The 25,444-nt window shown below is 41.4% G+C and overlaps 1 protein-coding gene across 1 annotated transcript in view; it reads right to left on the reverse strand.

Moving 5' to 3' along the window:
- Positions 1-25,444, reverse strand: part of supt3h (SPT3 homolog, SAGA and STAGA complex component) — a 495,649-nt gene that overhangs the window by 8,449 nt on the left and 461,756 nt on the right. The window lies entirely within an intron of this gene.

Consider the following 25,444-nt stretch of genomic DNA (forward strand, 5'->3'; position numbering starts at 1 on the left):
GGAGTATTAGAGCCAGCACCACCAGCCTGAGGAGCAGCTTCTTCCCACAGTGAGTGAGAGTGTTGAATGACCAAAGGAACTGCTCACATTAACCGTCGGAGACTCTCGTTTATAGAAAACATTATTTATTTATGTAATAGATAAAATACTTGTCCTGAATATGTATTATTTGTCTGTTTGTGTGTTACGTCTACATGTTTTGCACTGAGGATCAGAGAATGAGGTTTCAGCGGGTTGTACTTGGACAACCAGATGACAACTTTTGTATCATCTGCAAATTTACTAATCCAATTTGCCACCCTAGACAAACAGCAGTGGACCCAGTACCGATCCCTGAGGCACTCCATTAGTCAATTCGACAAACAATTTTCCACCATTACTCCCTGGTATCTCCCATCCAACCATTGTTGAATCCATTTCACTTCTTCATTATTAATAACTAATGCTTTCACCTTCCTTACTAATATCTCTTATGGGGAACTTTGTCAAAAGCCTCACTACAGACCAAATAGGCAACATCCACCACCTTCCCATCGTCAACCTTTTTAGTAACCTCCTCAAAAAACTAAGATTTGTTAAACATGATCTGCCCCATACAAAACCATACTGACTACTCCAAACCAATCCCTGTCCTTCCAAATAGTTGTATATACCATCTTTAAGAACACTTTCCATTAATTTACCCACCACTGACTTCAGACTTACAGGCCTATAATTACCAGGTTTACTATTAGATCCTTTTTTGAATAGCAGAACAAGATGAGCCACCCTCCAGTCCTCTGGTGCCTTCCCTGTCACCAGTAACATTTTAAATATTTCTGTCAATACTCCAACTATTTGTTCACTAACCTCTCTCAGGGTCCTATGGAATATTTTTTCAGGACCTGGAGATTTATCTACCTTGATCTTTTTTAATATATCCAACACTACCTCCTCATTAATCCTTATATTATCCATGAGCTCCCTATCATATTTTTTCACTTCATCTGGCTCAATATTCTTTTCCTTAGTGAATACGGAAGAAAAAAAATCATTTAAAATTTCTCCATCTCCTCTGACTTCTCATGGAGCCTACCCCTTCTCTTCAATGGGCCCAATTGTATCCCTCACTATTCTTTTACTTTTAATGTACCTAAAGAAACCCTTTGGATTTATTTTTACTTTTCCTGCCAAAGCAGCTTCATAATTTCTTTCTTAATTTTTTTTTAACTCTCCTTTTCTTCTTCTTTGGCTTGGCTTCGCGGACGAAGATTTATGGAGGGGGTAAATATCCACGTCAGCTGCAGGCTCGTTTGTGGCTGACAAGTCCGATGCGGGACAGGCAGACGCGGTTGCAGGGGAAAATTGGTTGGTTGGGGTTGGGTGTTGGGTTTTTCCTCCTTTGCCTTTTGTCAGTGAGCCCATTCCCTGCTGTTTATACCTGTTGTACGCACCCCTCTTCCTCTGAATCAAGTATCCAATATTTTTTGAAAACCAAGGCTCCCTATAGTTTTTAGCCTTTCCTTCTCATGGGAACATACCAACTTTGTGCTCTCAAAATTTCTCCTTTGAATAATCTCCATTTATCTGCTACATCCTTCCCTAAAAATATCTTATCCTAATCCACACCCTCCAAATATTTTCTTATCCCCCTCTAAATTTGCTTTCTTCCAACCAAGAATCTCAACCTTTAGCCCATCTCTAATCTTTTCCATTACTAGCCTAAAGCTAATAGCAATATGATCACTAGACCCAAAGTCTTTCCCAACACAAATCTCTGTCACCTGACCTATCTTGTTCCCTAATAGGAGATTCAATGCTGGCCCCTCTTCAGTCGGTTCTTCTTAGTACTGATTAAGAAAACTTTCCTGAACACACTTAACAAACTCTAACCCATCCAGCCCTCTTACTGTATGGGCATTCCAGTTAATGTGTGGAAAGTTGAAATCTCCCACAACTATCACCTTGTGTTTATTACACATATACGCAATTGTAGCCAACCGCTACAAAGAAACACACGCACAGTGTGGCAGGTTAGGATCACTCCTTTATTAGGGCTGGAAAGGCTGCTTTTATACTGTTCAAGTTCCCGCCATTTTTGCTGATTGACTGAGTCACCATATGAATAACAATAGCAGGCGGGAACGTCCATGCATATGAATGCCTTTCTTCCCCAGCCTGTTTCTGCTGATTTAGCTGGGCAGCTTGACCAACACCATTTTAGGGCTGTTGGTCTGATGCTGCCCCAGCTTCTACCCCTGCCAGTTCGTTGTCCTGGGAGTCGCTTTAGCGATCTCTGTCTGCGTCTGCTGCCTCACGATGTGCCGGCCCAATCTCAGCAATTGTGGGCCGTCACACAAATCTCCTTACAAATTTGCTCCTTTAATTCACTCAGCCCATTTGGTGATCTATAATACATTCTCATTAATGTTTTCATGCCTCTGCCATTCCTCAATTCTACCCAAATAGCCTTGCTGGATGATCCCTCCAAACCATCTTGCCACAACACTGCTGTAATTTTCTCTCTAATAAGTGATGCAGCTCCTCCCCCTTTTTATTCCCCCCCTTTTTATTCCCCCCCCCCATTCTATCATGCCTAAAACAACAGAATCCTGGAATATTGTCAAACATGCCCTTCCTGCAGCCAAGTTTCACTGATGGCCACCAAGTTGGGATGTGTGAATGATTTTCTTATTCTTGGGCAATCAACGTTGCTGGTCATGTTTCTGGGGTTATAATGCACTGAGGGGTGGATTTTGGGGGGGATAGATGATAGACCATCCTGTCTGGTCTTTGACATACCCCTACAATTTCAGCCACCACATGAAAGCTATAAAGCCATCAGGAGCCTTGTGGAGAATATCATTGGGCATTTTAAAATGAGATGAAACCATGCAAGCATCTTGCATAGTATTTCTTGCAACATGATTCTTCATTGTGAGGTGTGAGATGTGTCATTGTGTGGATAGTTAGATAGTGGTCTCTTGTCTACCTCTGCTCACTGCAACCCCAAATTTCCTATTGGCTCTCATGGCACAAAGTGCATCCATCCAAGAATGGAAGATGATGGCCAGCAAGATAAGGAGTAGGTTGTCTTCCCTTTACTCCTATTCCCTGCCTCTCTTCCATGTCATTACAGCCAAAACAGCGCTGAGTAAAACTTGTGGCTCTAGCCTTGACACATCTTGGCACAACCAGGTCCATCAACTACACTAAATTTGATGACGCTCATTCATGGACATCATTAATTCTCTGGTTGTCCAGGAAACTGTTCTTGCATATGGATCATGATCTAAGACGACTTGTAGGTAATCGGAGTACTTCAGTCATGAACCAATGATTTCAGTTCAGTGCAACTGGAGGTGGTTGCCACTCTGTTAGATCCTCTGCGGCTTTTATTTTTGTTATCTGTTCGCTGTGGGCTTTGATAATGAGTTTATTGTCAAAAACATTGTACAATGTATATATACACTGAAACTCCTACTTACTACACCTGAACAGATACTTTGTAAAGAAAAAAATAAAAAGCTACTTACTACAAAATCAAGTTTAAAAAAAAATTACAATAGAATTCTTAATTGAATTAAAAGGAGACAATACAAAAAAAATAGATAATATTCACATTTTTCCTAGTGGAAACAAAGTTATTTGGCAATAGTGCAGACAGACTTTTTGTGGTGTCGGGATAGTTACACTGAGCACTTACAGATATATCTCATAGGACACAAGAGACAGCCATGGAGTGTGCTGACAGGTTGCATGCACTCAGTCCCAATCATGTCCACCGCGGACTTCCTCTCTCCATGAACTAAGAAGCTGACAAGCTGTGCTTCCCTCTGTTGGATTTCAATTACGCCTCAATAAATTGTTGGTAAATTTAACATCAGTCCAGAACCATGACATTAAAAATAGCCAGTCAGAATAAGATCACAGAAATGCTTTGATGCCTTCATCCTTCCTCTTGTCCCAGAGACTAGAAATAACTCTGGGTACACTCTGCTTCTATTTAATTCATGATCATGGAACAAATGCACTCCATGCAGGAGTTTTCAGGTGGGGGTGAAATGTAGTCCAAGCACACTGCAGGCACTAATTTAGTGAAGTAGAAAATGTAAGTGTTCACTCCGAAGCATTGTCGGTCCTACCAATTTATGGAAATTAAATTAAATTCCGCTTTTAGTTAGAAGGCATTCTGGAATTTTTGCCGCTATTCCATGAATACCTATAATCTTGTGAGTACACTTAACTGCAGCAGTATCATGCTGATTATGTTGCTTCATTTAATAATCAATTACTGAAGCAGGATATGAACAAAGATGTTGCCCAAGCTCTAATATATAATTAGATATAGCTGTAGTTATCAGTCATTTTGAAGTACTGGGTTGGGGGTTACTGCATACTATAAAAGATCTGCTGATGTTTGGAGTATGGGAGGGAAGGGAAAGCTGATGAGGCAGTGCATTAGCCAAAAGATCCTGAGGTATGGCAGTACTGGAGGTGATGAGGAGCCGCAAGTCCAGCAGCACTCCCTTGTAAGAAACAAAGAACCCAGTTAACTGGACCAACTCGCGGACATAATTTCCTCAAGGTTCTATTGCTCCAACCTTATTTCCACCATATTTCTGATGAATCTATTGCAGTGAAGTGGGCACAGGGCTAAGGAAATATTAGATCATTAGTTTTGCTACAAAATACAGCTATACAAATAAAAGTAAGAATTCCAAGTTGGACTACAGTTTATAGCACTGGGTGGGGCCTTGGGCACATGCAAGGTATACATGCCTTGCTGACCTCAGTGGTGGATGGCATAATTTTGGTATGATGTGTTAGAATCCCACGTATGTGGGTCATGTAAACTTGATTACCAACTGAGTAAAACTTCACACAAATCAAAAGGATATAAAATATCAAAAGGCATTAACTTCAAAAGTTGGAAGTCTGGAGTAAAAGCGGAAAATACTGGAAACTTTTAATTTCAAAATACATTGTTGACGACTTCTTCCACTTCGTTGAACATTTCTTCCATACATGTGTTCCTTTTAAATGGATAAAAACTTTATTTTTTCCCAAATAGCAGATAGGTTGAGTCCAGAAATTGTTTCCTTGGCAAGGGCGCCAGAATTGCATGGTACGCATTCTTTGCAGGCTTTGGTCTCATCTCCTGAGCCTGATCTCACTCTCTCACTCTCTGGACAGAGGCAAGGTAAATTTACAGCTCTGTGTCATTTGCTTAGGATCTGAGTGTTTACAGGACTAGTTGGTTAGTAGCATATTGATACAGGAAAAGGAAGTGGACTCAAATGCTAAGATCAGCCAAGAGGACTGTGGCGATAATCTACTGGACACACAATCTATATCAATTTATTTAAAATGATATGCATGTTTTCTTTAGAAAGATTTAGATTGACTTTGATGAGATGGATGAATGAATGGGATGAGGCTATTAAATGCAGGGGAGTGTCTGCAAATCCCTGACTATTCGGGGTGTGGAGAAAGGAAATCAATGGGACAAGGGCAGAAAGTGGTTCCCTGCATCCCAGACATGCTTCTATATCTCCTTTAGCTAAACCCCAGAAATGACCTTGGGTATCTTCCTCTTTGAAGTCATTCAGAATAAATTATCTCTGCAAGACAGAGTTAGGCACCACAGGTTTCTAAGGCCACCTGACAATGTTTTCTAAATCTCTCAGCCTGATAGCAATCTAAAGCCTACTTTAGGACTCTCTCAGCTCTACCCTGCACTATCTCTGATCCTTTGTAGTGGTGCTAAGTGGCTGCTGTTGGAAAGGGTACCACTTTTGGCCATGAATGCCTTGGAGTATCATTACCCAGTAGATACAGGCACAGACAGTGAAGATGCTGAGGTTTGGAGGAGTGTGTGAAGCACCATGGGTACCTTCAATCCCTTGAATTATGTGATGCCTGTAGCAGAAACTTACAGGACACTGAAAACACAGAATCCTTTCCTCTAATCCAAATGCAATGTTTTATTTATGAAGGAAAACAGCCCTAAAGTATTTTGTCTGAACTGGCAGGAACATTAAAAAAAATGTCTTATTGTATGTACACCTACTCACATGGTAATTAACTTTTGTTCCACTGAGGAGCAGGTGACGCTTCATGGTGATGAGCGATTGCTCAATGCGCACTCAGGGCACTCACTTGGCCAGTTGATGACCAGGGCCTGGGGTGCTCAATGTGGATCAACTAAAAACATGATGTATTTAATTTTCAGAGGGTGGTCAGATGGAAGGATGTTGTATGGATTCTGAGTCTGTCTCTTCATCCAGCCAAACACAATCTGGTGGAAGAACTCAGCAGGTTAAGCAGCATCAGTGAGAGAAAAAAAGAATGTGAGACTATAAGAAATTGGAGTGGAATTAAGTCATTCGGCCCATTGAGTCTGCCTTGCCATTCCATCATGACTGAATTACTATCCTTTTCAATCCCATTCTTCTGCATGCTCCCCATAACGATGTATTTCTTAATCAAGAACTTAATCTACCTTTTTAAAATTTGAATATACAGTACCATAACAGCCCCTTCCGGCCTATGTGCCCGTGCCACCAAAATACTCCAATTAATCTACAATTTCTGTATGTTTTGAAAGGTGGGAGAAAACCGAAGCCCCTGGAAGAAAGCCAAGGAGACACAGGGAGAACGTACAAACTCCTTACAGACAGTGTCAAATTCAAACCCAGGTCCCAGCACTTAATCGCATTGTACTAATCACTACATTAACCATGTCTTAAACATACACAATGATTTGGCCTCCACAGCCATCTGCTGTAATTAATTCCATAGATTCACCATCTTCCAGATTAAAAAAAAAATCCTCAGCTCTGTTCTAAAGGGACATTTTTCTATTCTGTGGCAATGCTCTCTGAGCCCAGACTCCACCCACAACAGAGTACATCCTTTCCACATCTTCTCTATCCAGTCCTTTCACTCTTTGATAGGTTTCAAAGGAGATCTCCTCTCATTCTTCTAAACTCCAGCAAGTACAGTCCCAGAGCCATCAAATGCCCTTTAATTCTGGGATCATTCTTGTGCACCTTCTATGGATCCTCCCCAATGCCAATACATCCTTTCTGAGATACGGAGCCCAAAACTGCTCACAATACTCCAAGTGTGGTCTGGCCAATATCTTAGAAAGCCTCAGCATTACTTTCCTACTTTTATATTCTAACCTGCTGGAAATGAATGCTAATATTACATTTGCATTTCTTACCTCCTTACATTACAAGGTAACCATTAGGAAATAATCTAAGTTCCTCTTCACCTCCAAATTCTGAACTTGTTGCCAGTTTAGAAAATAGTCTGGGCTTTTATTCCTTCCACCAAAGTGCATGATCATACACTTGTCTACACTGTATTCCATCTGCCATTTCCTTGTTCGATCTCCTAACCTGTCTAGGACTTTCTGCAGACTCTATGCTTCCTGAACACTATCTGCCCCCCTCCTATCTTTGGTTTGTCCACACATGGAAACAATTCCATTATCCAACCAGAATAGTTGATGCTTCAAACCAAAATCCTTTAATCAAAACTGAAAGAGAAGATGGTTAAAGCGGAAGGTTGGGAGGAGAGAGGAGGCCCTTTGTGAGATTGGTGGACCAGCAGGCAGTGAAACCTGACAGACAGAGGCAGAGGATTGACAGATGCCAGGCAAAGGGAGAGAGAGGCAAGATAAACAAAGGTGTCAGGTGGAGAAAGATGAGTCACATAGAGGGGAGCGGGTGTAAGGCTGCTATTGCTCATTTTTCCCTCTTTACACTGGCTTCCCTTCTCCATATCCCCAGCCTCAATAAAGGGTTTTGGTTTAAAACATCAATCATTCTTTTTCTCCCACTGATGCTAAGTAACCTGTTCAATCCTAATCTTTGTATCATTCTTGTGTTTATTAATCTGAATGTTAATAAAAGATTGAAAAAGAAAGATGCTAATCAACCTGCTGAGTTCCTCCACCAGGCTGTGTTTACCTTCAGATTTCTTCATCTGCAATCTTCTGTGTGTTTTCATCCACCTGCCTCTTTTCAGTTCCTCTCACAAAATGATCAGAGTCCTTATCACAACTGGGACTCGGGAGAAAATCTCAAAGTAAGATTTGCCAGCAAAGCTTTTTTTAAAAAAAAAAACAAGCCAATCTTCTTAATCCTTTAAATTAACTCCCTAAATCCTTTCAAACATTGAGCTCTCAGCTTTGGCTTCGTGGTAGCTCTCATACTTCTCATTCAATGGGCTTCTTAATAAATATCCAGTCTGGATACCAGACAACATAACTGGAGACACAAGAGTCTGTTGAGGCTGAAATCTGGTGCAAAAAAATTCAAATTGCTGGAGGAACTCAAGAAGTCGAGCAGAGTCTATGGAAGTGGGGATCAGGGGTGGAGAGGGGGGGGATCAGGGGTGGAGAGGGGGGGGATCAGGAGTGGAGAGGGGGGGATCAGGGGTGGAGAGGGGGGGATCCGGGGTGGAGGGGGGGGAGATCCGGGGTGGAGGGGGGGGAGATCCGGGGTGGAGAGGGGGGGGAACCGGGGTGGAGAGGGGGGGGGATCCGGGGTGGAGAGGGGGGGGGATCCGGGGTGGAGAGGGGGGGGATCCGGGGTGGAGAGGGGGGGGATCCGGGGTGGAGAGGGGGGGGATCCGGGGTGGAGAGGGGGGGGGATCCGGGGTGGAGAGGGGGGGGGATCCGGGGTGGAGAGGGGGGGGGATCCGGGGTGGAGAGGGGGGGGGATCCGGGGTGGAGAGGGGGGGGGATCCGGGGTGGAGAGGGGGGGGATCCGGGGGGGGGATCTGGGGGGGGGATCCGGGGGGGGGATCAGAGGGGGGGGATCCGGGGGGGGGATCTGGGGGGGGGATCCGGGGGGGGGATCCGGGGGGGGGATCCGGGGGGGGGATCCGGGGGGGGGGGGATCCGGGGTGGAGAGGGGGGGGATCCGGGGTGGAGAGGGGGGGGGATCCGGGGTGGAGAGGGGGGTGGAGAGGTGGGGGGGATCCGGGGTGGAGAAAAAGGAATTGTCACATTTTGAGTCACATCAGTATCTGGCAACATAACCAGCCTAACAGATCCTTGTTGAACTGAGGGAGTGTCACACTGCATTATTTCCTTATTTCTTTGTGGTAAGATTGCCAATGTTTATCTGAAGTATATCAATGACTACAGCATAAAAAAATAATTGGCTGTGAAAGTTTTGGGAGATGTTTTAAGTTTATGAAAGCATGTTTTTCCTGTCTTGTTGATAGATGTGGTTTAGGAAGAGACAACCTTAACATTTTAATAATTTTGCAGTCCTTCACATAACTAACAGAAGATTGTCTTCTGGTGATGCAAAAAAAAACTGCAGTAATTCTTAGGGTTCATCTCCAAGATGGATTTTGTTAGTTTTCAATAATGTGTTTTGACTTGATTTAGGTCCACTAACGTCTGTAAAGGATATAAGAAATGTTAAGTATGATTTTAAAAAAAAAAATGGTGATAAACCAATATGTTAGTTATCCAGCTACCTGATCTTTCATTTATATTATCTTATTTTTTCTAAGCTTTAACTAATGATATGAAACTAGAATCTTCAATGTTCACCAGTGAGCAGGAGGAGTCTTGTTTTAACCTATCACCAAAGAGGCAGCATTTCCACTCATGATAGATGTAGAATGTTATCTGAGATTACCAACCTGAACTGAATGGGGCAAGAATCTTCTTACTATGAGGTAGTAATGTTACCTCTGACTCACGTCTGACATATGTGTTTGCCATCGGCATTTATTGGAGATAAAAACAACTCTCTGCCTCCCACGGGCAATAATTCAGTTATAAACATTGGAGCAATCAGTAGCTCAATTTTTGAGACATGGTGGAATAGTCTGTGATCCACAGAAGCAGTTCAAAAAACACCTGCTCTGGTCAACCTGCAGTCTTACACAGCTCTTTGATCTATGGTTATTAACATTTGATTTTCTCTCTTTGTTTACTTAACTCGACACATATAATTTATCTATCATTTGAGCTGCAGTTTCTTCGTAAGGCAGGGGCAGATGGCAGGAAAACCTAATTCTACAGAACTGGGTGTGACTAAAAGTAAAGGAGTGGCTGCCAACCTCCACACAGAATGCAGATACCAATATTAAGGATAATGGACTTGGTTACCAGACAGAATTAGTAAATCACAATATCTAAACATGTATATTTCTGGTAGTAAACAATCTATTTCCACAGCAGAGATTATGATGTAACCATCTATTTCTGTTGTAGAAACTCCAACAAAATGAAGTTTAATTGCTCTTTGTCAACTTGTTAAAAGACACAGATACCCATAGCCAGCCAATCCTAGTTTTCAGAGGGTGAATAAACAATGTTTTTCAGAGAGAACCATGAGCATGGCACCAGACATCAAAGAACCCCACTCAGATTGTTTTCTTATTTTCTGAACCCCTTGTCTGTTCAGTGTTTCCTATGCATGACTTAACCTTTTATATCACCTGCATTGGAATCATCTGTACAACTTGTACCTGTTTTATTAATCTAATTTTTTCCTTACTCTGATGGCCTTTCTCCAAATCCAGCTTCCACCTATCCTCCCGTCAAAAGCAAGTTAATATTGTCAGGTTATTAACCTGTAATTACATGCTTTTCTTTTAGCATATTCTCCCTGAACCTTTATCTGTCTCTTCATTTTACTGTTGACCAATGGTCCAATCAATCCATATTTCATAAAAAATTATTAAACTTGAGATCAGATGGAAAAACATCCCATTTATAATTCCACCCATTACTTAAAATTAGAAAGAAAATACTGCAATGGACACCCATGTATGCCCAGTTGTTCAGTTCCAACTCTGGTCACCTCCAAAACCCCTCCACTTCACTGATTATTGTGTGACGGTGCTTCCATTTCTTGCGTCGGACTTCAACAATTTTCCCTCATTTCTTTGACCCAAAATGGTCCTCCTTCATTCCTTTTATGATTCAGTGTATCATTCTCTTGTATAGAGAGATCAACTGGTACCCAGGTGACTGATTTGCCATGATACATGGAAATTATTTATCACTTGAACTCCCTTTCCATTTCCCCTGACTTCCTCATTTTCATCAGCTCCATCGTGTACATAATTCCCACAAATTTCAAATTAAGTCTCAAAAGGAACTTTTTTCTCAAGTAACCCTCCATGGTCTGATCTGAAAATTAATCTCAGATTTCTGGAACATATTCATATTCAAAATTCTTTTTGTTCCATGACCTTTCAGGTTATTTTCATTTTCCAATTCCTTGGCTATTTAAGTGTGATTAAATGTCTTGAAGCTTCTGTGTTTTATTTGACTCATTCAATCTGTTATTCTACTCATTAATGATTTTTCACTACGTTGCTCTTTTGGGTTGTAAACAGGAGCTCCTATTTGATCCCTTAAACATTTGACACAGATTGTTTATTATATTTCAGAGATTATGGTTTATGCTGATGGTGTTTGTGAATGTCCCATTAAGACAGTGATCTTCATTTAGAAGGTTCCTGCATTAATACTGTTAGACTTCCCTATTAAAGCTTCACTGCCTCACTTTGAACATGACATTGTTCTGCTCTACAGCAAGTTCTTGTGGTAGCTGGTATCTAGCTTTACAGCTGCAACCTCAACTGCCAGCCCTTAAAAGAACATTAAAATAATGAGAACAGCACCAATTCCAGGGATTTCTGTTGCTTGATGAGTGGAAACTATTATTTAAAAAAAAAAAATATAGGGTGGAGAGGGTTCACAGCAGATCAAAAGCCTCACAGGCTGGAAACTGGCATCGTCTTTGTGCATAAGGATGATGGAGAACCTCTTGAGCCACAACTAGGTGCCTCAGGCAGGTTACTGTCGGGAGGATCTCGACAAAGGTTCAATCAATTCTGGCAATTTAGAACACCCTACAAGGCAGGCTAATCTGTGTACTTCTTTGCCAGTTCCTGTGGACGAAAAGAAGAGTAGCTAAAGCCTTCTTGGTGTGAGTTTGCAAGTCAGGTTACCTCCATCATGCAGAAATGAGCAGTAAACTGTGACGTGTAGTAAAGATCATCAACTGCTGCCTGGAGTGATATTAAAGTGATTTGTATTAATGACCCTGACCTCCATGAGTAAAAGTATCAAGGTGACTGGAAGTCGTAGATCTTTGTGAAAATGAAGAGCGCAGTTTGATTGTTGGTCCTAAAAATAGCCCTTGGAGGGGAAAGAATGTGAATGAAAACTGTTTCTTTCTGTATGAGCAGCTGTTTTTCAGGCTAGTGAGATTGAAAAAGATATCCGTTTATTGTTAGTCCATGAGGTTTTCCTATTAATGCTTCACTGCCTTACAACTGACCTATGGAAAGTTTTTGCACTTATAGTGTCAAAGCAATCTATGATTGACCCAGTCCAGGGAGGCTCAATAGGTTGGGAAGAAACTATTCTTGAACCTAGAGGTCTTATGGCTTTTTTACCTTTTCTGAAGGTAGCAGGGAAAAGTGGTTGTGACCACAATGACAAAGGTTCTTTACGATGTTGTCTGCCTTCTTAAGGCAGTGACTCATGCAAATGTCTTTAGTTGTTAGGAGGTTAGAGCCTGTGATGGACTTGGCTATGTTTGCTACTTTATGCAGTCTTCTGTGTTCCTGGAGACTTGAATTTACCAAACCTGGCTGAGATTGTCAGTCAGTGTACTTTCCACAGTTTACCTGTAGAAGTTTGATAGAATATTGAAAGACATGCAAAATCTCCTCAGACTTATAAAGAATAAGCATTGATATGTTTTGTCATTGAATACGTTAATGGTTTTCCTTTTATCTTAATGCCATATTTCCACTCTCACCCAATACTCCTTTATATCCCTTGATCTCTTTTGTGTTTAGAAATCTATTTATTTCTTGTAGATATGCAGTGAATGGGCCTCCTCTATGCCGAGCTATTACATTGGAAATGTAGAGTTTTCTTCTCATCTAACTTTCTTGCCTCGCATTTAGAGACAAGAATTCTAGACCCTCATTGGGGAAACATCCTCCCTGCATCCAATCTATCCAACTCTCAAGACTACCATAAGATTCCCTTTCCTTCTTCTAAACTCCTGAATGCAGGCAAGGGCAGCTCAGTTTCTCCTCTTGTGATCTGAGAAATCAGTCTGAAGATTTGCTGCTCTCTCCCCATGTATGCATTATCTGTTCTTGGATAAAGAGATTGAAATTACATACTTTCCTTCTAATATGGTCTTTTCAAGGCTAGTAAAAACATTATTGCTTCTATATTCAAAATCTCTTGCACTAAAAGCCAATATTATAATTTTCCTTGTCAAATGCATCTTCCACATGCATATTTACTTTCAGTGACTGGAGTACAAGGAATACATTTGCTTTGTATATTAACATTTCCCAGTCTTTCACGATTGATTTAATATTCTGCCTGTCTTTCCCTTTGAGTTTAATACTTTCATTTGTCCAAATTATAATGCAACCACCATATATACCTGTCACCTTTAAATTCTTTGCATCCTCGTGCTAACTCACAATGCCACCAAGTTTTCAAATGGTTGAAAATTTAGAAATCGTACTTTTGCTTCCATTATACAAATCAATATCTGAAATCTCGATGATTATCTTAGATTTCAATAACTGAGGCCCAGGCATTAATTTGCATAACATCCCAGTTACTGCCTTTTACTCAGAGAGAGACCCATTTATTCTCTGTTTCTTGCCTGTCAACCAACTTTCAGTCTACCTTGGTATATTCCTCCAACACTGTGTTTTAAGGAAGCTTAAAAGACTGGGAATATAAGAAGGTGGCATTAGATTGAAAAATCACCCAGTGAGAGAAGGCAAAGTGCACCATCATTGGTGTTAGTAACTGGAAGTCTGTGATTCCTTGCTTTCTGTATTGCATTAAGGATTTGTATTTGTTTATCGGAGCCATGATTAAGAGTTTTACCTTTGACACCAGATTCAACTGTGTGATTCCTAATGGATGCAATTAGATGAATGGTTCTTGCTGTACCTTTTTTTAAAAAAAATGATTGTTTCATTTAATCAGAACCTTTAGTTTTATTTTCATTTTACTAATTTGTGGTCAGTTAAACAAACAGCATTGAGGATACACAAAAATATGATGTAATCCAAAAAAAAAGTGCTTAAGCGGTATTTCCACGTTGGCCCAGAAACCAGTGAAGGGATCACTTACCAATTCAACTTTATAATTGACTCATCAGACAAATGGAAAATCTCAATGGATTTGAATGAGTATACTGTTGGGACTAGGATCTGATGATAGGAGCAATATTACATTTACTTTCACCAGGATACAACCTTACATTGGAATTCATGCTGATACTGATTGTGTAGGCATATCTTGGTTGTCAGCAATATAAAGTGGAACTTTATCTGCGATTATGGTAGGATTTCCCAATTTAATAATTTAAAAGCAAAGAAAGGACTCAAGTGATATCAATTTAATTTTGCACTTCATTTGAAAGCACTTAAAAGTCAAAGTTGCATTAGATGATGCAGCAGTTTTTCATTTATCAGTAATGGAAACATTAATGTTAAAATAAAGTATATTGGTTATTTATCTCTGGTGTGGGATGGTACATCCTGCTATTCTCTATTCCGCACATGCTACTTACTGATCTCAATCAAGAGAGATGAACAAAAATCAATATAAATTGTGTTTTTAAAATCTTCATTCATTCCAACTGTCATTTCTCAATTAAAGAATTATATTTCAATTAATAAGCAAATGCAATTGAAGGAAATTACTTATATGAGTAATTTTTGGATATTGGATTGGAAGAGTAAATTTTGCGTGAAATATGAGCCTGTCACGTTATCAGATTCCATGCACTGATAACACGTGCAGCAATTGATTTACATTTCTACTCATGGAGTTAGTTAGAAGAGCTTCAAATTATGAGAACAATCACTTAGAAGCATGGTAGGTAAAGCACTTCCAGTGGTAAGAAATGCCTTCTCTATTTAACCTTACACAGTATTAAGCTAGCCCAAGGCACTTCACCACAACTAGAGTGCCATCACCGTCACAATGCAGGAAACACAGGAACTCGTGGATCCAAGAAATAGTCAATTAAAGGCAAAGGTAATATGCCCAATGAAGTGCTCTGTACTAATGACTGGTCCTGCCTCCTGGCTCCACCCCCAGGGGCCCGTATATAAACCCTGGTTTCCTGCCTAAACCCAGAACCTCTCTGAAGCCTGTTCATCAACCCTACCTGTGTTCTAAGCTAATAAAAGCGTTAAGTTCTCTCTCCAGTCGAATGTGAGTTTTTATCTACGCTACATTTTAATTAGCTTACAAACAAGGATGGAGGCGTTGCTTAAGCCAAATATGCTGTTGATAGACCCCACCCCCACCCCCAGTCCCCCAATGCGGCTGAGGAGTTTGCATATTGGCAAGACTGCTTCCAGGCCTAGGTGAACACGACCAGGGACGACTTCCACACAGACGAGCTCTGGAGGTCAGCACCCTTCTCAAGGGTAGGGATGAAAGGGTGCACAGTTGTCCGAGACTGCCCTATGTACGAGGCTGCCATCGAGGTGCTGAAGGCCTGCTACATGAAGGCCCTGAACAAGGTCCTAGTGAAGCACCGACTCACCCTACACCGCCAACAGCCCAGAGAGACATTTGATGGCTACCTGCTGGTTCCATGGATGCTGGCTAAGAAATGCAGGTATGAGACCGCTTCAGCCGTGTCCAGGAAGATGAACACATCCGGGACACTTTAGTCGAGGGGTTCACTCAAGGTATGTGAGGCAGCGACTGCTCAAGTCGGGAAGGAAGGACCTCACTACCCACATCGAGCTGGCCAAATCACTGGAACAGGCCAGTCTCGAGAACAACAACCTGGAGCACCTCCAAGGACTGGCAGCCCCCGATCTAACGGCTGCTACTTCCCAAACTTGGGAGTGCTTTTTCTGCAGTAAGGGACAGCACTGCCGTGCCGGCTGCCCAGCCAAAGACTCTGCATGCTCCAGCTGTGGGAAGAAGGAACATTGGGCGAGGGTCTGCGAGCAAAGGGAGGTCTGGGGAAATCCATGGCCCCATGCCGTCTGTCCTGGGACTCATCCAAGATTGCCTGCTGTGCAACCTGCTGCCACGAAAATGGTGCGAAAAGGCTCAGTGGCCATCTTGCTGCAGCCAAATTTTTGAATTCAGCGCCATCATCATCAAGAGGTCGGCGCGATCTTACCTAAGCTGGGTGACTCAGGACGGAGGGGGCCACTTTAGGGAAGAATATGACATCTCCAGAAACCTGGGATTGCTGGTCATCAACCAGAATAGACCTCACCAGCACAGCAACTCGATGGTGAAGGTAAATGGACATTTGACCAAGTGCCTAATTGACACAGGTTCCACAGAAAGTTTCATAGATTCACTGACAGTGCAAAAATATAACTTAAAAATGTACCCCTCTAATTACCGAATGTTCCTAGTGTCCCAGCCCCATTTGGCGCATGTATAGAAACATTGTAGAGTTCATCTTTCATTTGAAGGGTTGGGGGGTGGGGGGGGGTAGTTTTGTAAATTTTGCATGTACATTTTAGATGAATTGTGTGCTCCAGTATGGTTGAGTCTGGACTTCCTGTGCCACCTTAAAAGCGTGACCTTGGAGTTTTCTGGTCCCCTTCCCCCAGTAACGGTTCGGAATGGAGGGCCCTCAAAAGCAGAACCCACTTGTAGCCTCTCCACTCTGACCCCTCCACTTCTGTTCCCAAACCTGTTTGCTGAGTGTAAGCCCATTGCCATCAAGAGCAGGAGGTACAGTGGGGCAGACAGGGAGTTTATAAAGATGGAGACCCAGCGCCTGCTGGAGGAGTAGATCATCAAACCCAGCACCAGCCCGTGGAGAGAGTGGTGGTAGTAAAGAAGGAAAGCAAGTCCAAGTTAGTGATTGACTATCCCCAAATAATTAACAGATATGTACTCCTGGATACATAACCCCTCCCTTGAATTTCGGATATGGTGAATGATATCGCGCAGTATCGGGTCTGTTCGACCATTGACCTGAAAACTGCCTATCACCAGCTGCCAATCTGTTCTGAGGACTACCCGTACGCAGCATTTGAGGTTAACGGCCGCCTTTATCAGTTCCGGAGGGTCCCTTTCCATATTACCAATGAGGTGTCTAGGAGAACTAACTCTTTTATTAGCTTACAACACAGGTAGGGTTCATGAACAGGCTTCAGAGTGGTTCTGGGTTTAGGTGGGAAACCAGGGTTACAAATGGGCCCCCAGGGGTGGAGCTGGGAGGCGGGACCAGTTGTTAGTACAGCACAATTCTAGTGAATCCTAGTTCACTACACCCATTCAAGTTTCAAACATTTGTGTACGAGCCAATACTTTAATGTTAACAGTATGAGAATGATGGATCATAAACTATCACTGCCAAAAAAGAAAACCACAGCATTTAAAAAATAGGTGCAACTCCTCTGAGCCAGACTGTAACCCAGAGATATTAGAAATCTGAAACAAGAAAGTAAATGCTTGGAATTTGTAATGACCTAAATCTGGTGGTGCATCTCCCATTTTAAAAGTGTAATGTGGTAGGTGGGAGAGGTATAGACATAGAAGCACTCTTGCTTTATTTGAAAGGGGAAATTTGATTGAGGTGTATATCTTTAATCAAGATTTGGATAAGATAGACAGAGAAAAATCTGTTCCCATAAGCTGATGGTACAAGACCAGGGGATACACATTGAATTGCTTGCGAAAGCAATCTGGCTGAGGCAGTAAAGACTTCCTTATGCTGTCAATGGCAATAATCTGGAATTTGTAAATTATGAGATGGTGAAAACAGAAGCAATAAATTACTTCAATGCAAAATTATATAGACAGGAGGGAAATAAACAAGGCTGGAGAAGGAAACCAGCTGGATTGTATTCCCAGAGGTGGCATGGACTGAATTATTTATTGTCACATGCACTGTAATACAATAAAAAGTTTTATTTTGAGTGCTATCCAGGCAATCCAACTCTTACAGCAGATAGCGCAATACTGAAAAACAGAAAACAAATCAATACATATCTTTATCTCGTCACTCATTAAAATAATTGAAGATAGCTGATAATGTAAACTAATAATGTACTTTCATGGACAAAAGAATGAGCAGAGTAATATGTGGGCTGTTAGTTTTTCTAGAAATCTCTCTCTAAAAATATTGTTGTACAGTATATGTATGGAAATCAGTTGGCTACATGGAAGGGTCCTTAAAGAGATATATACCCAATGTTATACAACCCACACATTTTACAACAATAATCTGAACCAGACTTTAAATATGATTGAGGCTTGCCAGCTGTGCCAGGAAACTACATGATTTAATTTTAATTTTGAATGTATAATTTTATTCAATAATTATGGCTGTGTTGATGTTGCTGTTGTGATCTGCTTAAATATCTCAGGAGACGCTGGATTCTAATTTCTTTAAATTGAAGCATATGCTGAAGTAATGTTCTTATTCTTCATTGTTTATTCTTGGGCAGTTCCACAGGGTGGACAATTATTTCTATGGGTTCTGGAGTGGCGGATAATCCAATTTGGGATAGAACCTGCTTGCAGGGGTGAACATTTAGAGGTATAGATGTTGGCTCCTTCCATTGTTTTTGTGTTCTTGATGATGAGACTCAAGGTTTTCAGGACTCTGGTCCTCTTTCTCCATTTTATTCTGTCTTGGACATGTTTTACTATTGAGCTAGAGATAATAAAGCTTTGTATATCAATTGGAATCTTTTCATTCATTATCTTTTTTTGTTTATCTGTTACCCCTTTTAAACAGAGGATTCAAGCCAGGTATTATCCACCTTTCAAGTGCTTCATCTACCTGTGTGAAAATGTCAAAGGTGGATTGGGGGGGAGGGGGGGTCTGAACTGACCTGGCTTTTATCTGCCAAGGTCAGAGGCAAAGCAGCGGCAGTCTAAAAGAGCAACCAGTGTTGCTGGATTGAAGCAGGAAGGGAAGATGATGTTGTGATAATGTCTTAAGTGTGTGACATAAATCCATAGTCCAAGGTATAGAAAATGCAAAAACTCGATCCGCGAATCCCGAATTCCTCTTTCCTGAAAATAACAGTTCTACAAAAGGATGGCAAAGATGTCCGAGCAATGCCATTGAGTAATCGGTCTGTCTGCAACAGAATAGATGACCTGGACCAAGATGTTGAAAAACAGCTTATTGAGAAGTTGAAATCACTAAAGTTCTCAATACAGCTGGATGAATCTACCGTACAGGACAGTGATGCTCTGTTATTGGCATACATGAGATATATTGATCAGGAAGAGTTCCAAGAAGAGATGCTGTTTGTGAAGCATTAGAAACAACCACTAATGCAGTTGATGCCTACACTCAAAAATTATTTGGATGAAAATGAAATACCAAAAGGAAACATTGTGTCTTGTCCTGCAGATGGTGCACCTGCTATGATGGGTCAAAAAACAGGATGTTTTAAAATTAATGAAAATCCAAACACGTTGGTTGTGCATTGTGTCATCTACTGAGAAAACAATTGCCAAGAAAGTTTCTACTGTTCTACATGAGATGCTGCATTCTGTGATCGTGTATCAATGCCATCAAAGCTAATGCCAAATGTGAACGTCTGTTTAAGCAGTTTTGTTTCGATTAAAAATGCAGAATATGTGAGATTATTGTTTCACACTGAAGTAAGGTGGTTGTTAAAGGGAAACTGCTTCAAAAGGTTTATGGAACATCTTTAAGAGGAGGTGTCTCAAGAAAGCAGCCTCTATCAATAAGGACCCTCTCCAACCAGGCTGTGCCCTTTTCTCACTGCTATCATCAGAAAGGAAGTACAGAAGCATGAAGACAGATACCCAAAGTTACAAAAACAGCTCCTCCATCAGATATCAGATTAATGAAAGGACAATGAACCTATAGACACTACTTCACTTTTTAGCACAAATTATTTATTTTTTAAATTTTGTATTTATTGAACTGTAATTTATAGCCATTTTTGACCTATAATGCACAATACTGCTGCCACAAAACAACAAATTTTGTGACACATGTTCATGATAATAACCTTGATTCTGATTCTGACATTTAATATCAGATCAATGAAGTGAGCAACTAATTAGCCACATGTGGAGATGAAGGTTTTTAATGAGGAATTTGAGTGAAAGAGTAAATTAATATACTTGTAGTGGCGCTAAGGCTGCGTGTTCAAATCACATCAGGGTCACCAATTGTGGCCACTGGGATCGCAGTGGACGTGACGAAATAACCACACGAGGCATTTTTAGAGTGAATCAAACACACTTACTCCTCATCACCCATGCAATCTTTTAAAAGCCCGAGTCACGTGCTCGACCTGTGCTGACATCATCACGCCCTGAAGTCACATGGCCAGTTCGATGCCTCCTGGGAATCGTAGTCCTGTCATAGCGCTGCTAAGTATTAATTTTACTAATCCACAGCAAGATCATAGTCGAGTATGGGTATCCATCTATCCCCATTCTTTAAAAACCATCTTTTATTGATGAGATTATTTATTAGGAGGAACATTTTACAATTAGGAGTACATTTTATCACAGGTATGATCTCTTTCTAAGCCTGTGAGGGCAGAGATGCAAGGATCGTTCCAGCCAGTCACTGCCAAACTCCACCAGCATTTATGCAATTGGAGTTATTCGATTGTCAATAATACATTTCTGAAATAAAACAGAAAATATTGGAAACAATCAACAGGTTAGGCAATATCCACGGAAATAATTTTTTGACCCTGAAACATGAACTGAATTTCTCTTTCTGCAGGTGCTATCTGACTTGAGGAGAGTTTTCAGCATTTTTTTATTTTTATTTCAGCTTTCCAGCATTGGCAGCTTTGTTTTTTAGTTCCATGGAAGATTTATTTATACACAAATGTATTCCTTGCTTTCTAGATCTATACTCAGTAACTGAATTTGTAATATCTTCTGATTTTTTAAAAAATAGTTAAAAATTGGCATAACTAGATATGCAGTAGAATAGTTCCTTCAAATATGTCAATGACCATTTTGAGGAAGATGTTGATGTTCAAAGGGATCTAACACACCATTGAAAGCTCCTGCAGCTTTTGAAAGCTGATTGGCTGGTAGAGCAAGCAATTAGGAAATCAACTAATTTGTTGTCCTTAATGTTAGAAGATTTGAATACATATGCAGAAACATTTTGCTCCACTTAATTAGTGAGACAGCATCTGCAGCATTATGTATAGTTTTGCTTACCTAAGCTTGGCTATACTTGTGAATGTAATAAAGGTTCACTAAAGTGATTCTTGGCCTGGCAGGTTTGCCGCATGAAGACAAATTAAGCAAACTGAGGTTCTCCTTAGAAAAATGTGATTCCTGATGCACCGTCAATAATCACAAAAGACTAAAGTTGTGAAACTGATAGGCTTTTATTGACCATAGACTGGAACAGCTGTCAACCTCATTGACTGATTGAGGCAGAGTGGAATGGGGAGCATGCAAAAGGCTATGGGTAGGATTAGTTTCAGCTGGCAGCAGCCCATTGTTGGCATAACAGTGGTTTACCACATTCACCCCTCCTTTTTAAGAAGAGTCCTGTGGAGTGAGGAAAAAAGATGAGACAAATGTATATACATTTTACAGATTAAGTCTGTCAGGGGGTCTGCTTTGCCACAGTGAACGAGGAGGAAGTGGTTGGGGCACTGCCATAGTGTCCTGAGCAGCTTGTGGGGTTGGCCTGTCATCACCAGTTACAGTGTGTCGAGGGGGGGGAAAGCGGGTGAGAGAGTAACGGAGCGTGGTGCTGATGCACCATGGGTGACAATAGTAGCCAGGGGTGGAGTGGTCAGCCGTAGGCTTAGGGACTCCTAAGCAATGTGGGAGTAAGTGCCTGTTGGTGGTCAGTGGTGTTTGGATGGGTGCCTGCTGGTGCCAGATCCTGGATCGAGACTGTCCTTGCGGCCATCAGGGAAGATAACCAAGGAATACTGGGGGTTAGTCTGGAAGAGGCGGACCCTCTCAGCCAGTGGATCAGTCTTAGATTGCCTGGCATGCTTCCAAAGCAGGACTGGTCCTGGGGATGTCAACCAAGAGGGCAGAGTAGTCCCTGACGCAGGCTTCCGAGGGAAAGCAAACATCTGTTCATGAGGAGTGTTGTTAGTGGCTGTACATAAAAATGACCAGATGGAGTGGAGTGTGTCTGGGAGGATTTCTTGTGATTGCAAATGTCAGGAGGAAGTTTTCCAGACTCTGGCATTCTCCCTTTCCACTTGGCCATTTCCTCTAGGGTTGTAGTTGGTGGTTCTGCTTGTCGCAATGCCCCTGGCCAGCAGGTACTGCTGCAGCTCGTCACTCATGTATGAGGCCCCCTGGTCACTGTGGATGAAGGCAGAGTACATAAAAAGTGTGAATATATTGCAGAAGGCTTTGATAGCTGTGGCTGTGGTCATGGCCTGGGCCATCTCCTCAATGGAGGAGTGGTGAATTTCAGGGCCCTGGACAGTGCGTGAGAAAAAAGTGATGGATCTGCCTGCTTGGTTGAGTGTGGCAGCCAGGGCAAAGTCAGACACATCAATTTTCATGGTGTGGATTTGTCTGACATGCATGGTTGCTTTGGTGATCTCATCCTTGATATGGTCAAATGCAGCTTGGGCCTCTGCCAGCAGGAGAAACATGGTGGTTTTGACCATTGGGCAAATCTTGTCTGCATAGATGGGACCCATTGAGAAGAACCCAAGGCATCTCTTCAGTGCTTTGAGGGTATGTGGGAGAGGTAGCTCCAGCAATGGATGCATGAGGTCAGGGTCGAGGCCAATGACACCATTCTCGACCATGCAGCTGAGAATGGTTAGTCATGCTGATTGGAACACACATTTGTCCTCATTATAAATAAGATTCAAGCATTTTGCTGCCCTGAGGAATTTATGGAGATTTGCATCGTGATCTTGCAAGTCATGGCTGCAGATGGTTACATTATTTGGGTATGGGAAGGTGGCCTGGAGTTTATAGTGGTCCACCATGCAATCCATTTCCCAATGGAAGATGGAGACCCTGTTGTTGATGCCAAAAGGGCCTCGGAGGAAGTGGTAGAGGCGGCCATCCGTCTCGAATGCAGTATACTGGTGGTCCTCCGGGAGGATCGGGAGCCGATGATATGCCGATTTCCGGTGTGAAGCTAAGGAACTGGACATGAATTAATTCATTTGTCCCTCCAGCACAGCAGTGCTCCAACTCTGGGCTCTGTAACAAATCAGAAGCAAGCTGAGACACAATGGAGTACCAGCTGTGAGTCAGCTGGATTTGGTCCATTTAAATATTGAATCTCAAATTAAACTAGTAAATGGATTGAACACAAGCCCATTGCTTCTTTGCTGCTTTTGGTTTCCACAATCCAAGGTAGCAAGCAAAGCTTCCCCAGATGTGATGTGACGTGAAGACCTGTACGAAGTGTCAATTCAATTTTGCTTTCCAATATGATCAAACTATTAGTCTCTGGTATCCTTTGTATTGCTGCAGATACTTGAAGTGAGCAAAAAATTATTTTTTAATCTCAAAATATTTCTTATACACGCCCTACTTTGAAAGCATTTAGAGTTTGTATTAAAAGATGGATCTACATAACATTCATTTGGGCAGTTGGTAGCTTTGTTGAAAAGCCTATTTATTCCTTTTTGAGTTAATTGCTTCATTTGTAATATATATCTAAAGGCTACAGTCTTCTGCACTATATGATTTATTATCTGCAAATCTATTTATAACTGTAAGAAAACAGAACATTTTGTATCGAGGCCAGAATTAAGTGATACTGAAGCTTTTAAGTAAAAATAAAAAAAAACTTTGGCAATTTATATTCTCTTAGGTAACCTGAGGTAAGGAAATGGTGCCAATTTTCTCGAATGTTTATAAAATTACTTTTAATTCCAGTAGTTAAAGGTTATGTGATGCAGTCACACTACACAGCTCCTGTTGTGCTCTTGACTGTCAAGTTATATTAACTATTCCACAAACTAATACAAGCAAGTGTAGTGATTGAGTTATCAACCTTGATCTAAACACATCATAGTAAGTCATCGTGCACGAAGAAAAACAGACAACAAAGGAAGATTTACTGGGGGGGGGGGGGGGGAAACATGGAATATTAAAGTTGCATGCTAAACAAAAACTAATTGAGCTGAAAACCACAGTCTATCCCACATCGTACAGAAATGGCATGTCGTGACACTGATGTTAGGAGCATCAGTAATAGAATTGAAATGATAAACTAAGTCAAGGTGCGATTGTATACAGCTTTGATTTTAAAATCAGAACGAGGTCAGGTAAAAAAAACTTGCATGTCTCCGAATATCGTAAAGCATTTAATGGTAGTCAGTGGTGTAATTTATCACAATAAATTTATGTATGGCAAACTCCTGGAAATACAAATTAAATAATTAGATCATTGCTATTTGGTGTTTCATGGTCACTGCTTCAGGAGCTCTACCTTGTTGTTCTACCACAGAACATTGGAAGGAAAGTTGATCTCATTGAAACATAACGTTCTTACATAGCTTGACAGGGAGGATGCAAGGATATTTTTTTCCTGGCAGTACTAGGTAGAACCAGCTTCGAGAAGTTCTGAAGAAAAGCAGAATAATCTTTGGCATTGACATCCATCATCATGAAGTGATTTGAGAGACTGGTTGTGGCTCACATCAACTCTAAACTACTAGCCAGCCTTCCCCCACTTTAATTTGCTTGCCAGCCAAGCAGATCCATGGCAGATGCCATCTTCCTATCTCTTCACTCTGCCTTCGAACACCTGGGTGCCAAGGGCACCTTCGTTAGACTTCTGTTCACAAACTACAGCCCTGGCTTTAATATCATAGTCCTGAACAAACTCATTCTCAAACTTCAGGATCTAGGCCTCATTGCTACCCCCCGCCCCCCACTGCAACTAAATCTTTGCCTTCTGGTATGACAGACTTCAATCAAATTGGTAACATCCATGACCATACTCAATACTGGTACTTCTCACGGATGTGTATTCAGTCCACTACCATACTCCCTCTACACCTACGACTGTACAACCAAATACTGTTCAAACTCCATTTCAACTTTACAAACACCGCAGCAGTAAGCCAGGAATCAAGTAATGACGAGGCAGAATATGGGAAAGGGATTAATAGTCCAGGAGCCAAGATAACAACCTTTCATTGTCAATAAGTCAAAGAAAATTATCATAAACTCTGTTCCCTCTCCTGAAGTTAATATCCCTGTCCACATTAATGGCACTGAAGTCAAAAAAGTTCTTGCAAATAAATATCTCCAAAGACTTGACTTGGGGCTGGGACAAGCTTAAAGACAGTTCCTTCCCTGCAGCTGCCAGGATCCTGAATGAACATTATGACGGTATGGTCATGCTGTCCCTACTTGGTGCTAATTGATCTTACTTTTCATTGCAATCATATTCTCCATCATTTTTTGCTGTTTACAGGGCTGTATTAATGTTTGACATAA

Source organism: Narcine bancroftii, chromosome 6 (genome assembly GCF_036971445.1).
Source record: "Narcine bancroftii isolate sNarBan1 chromosome 6, sNarBan1.hap1, whole genome shotgun sequence".
Taxonomy (NCBI): domain Eukaryota; kingdom Metazoa; phylum Chordata; class Chondrichthyes; order Torpediniformes; family Narcinidae; genus Narcine; species Narcine bancroftii.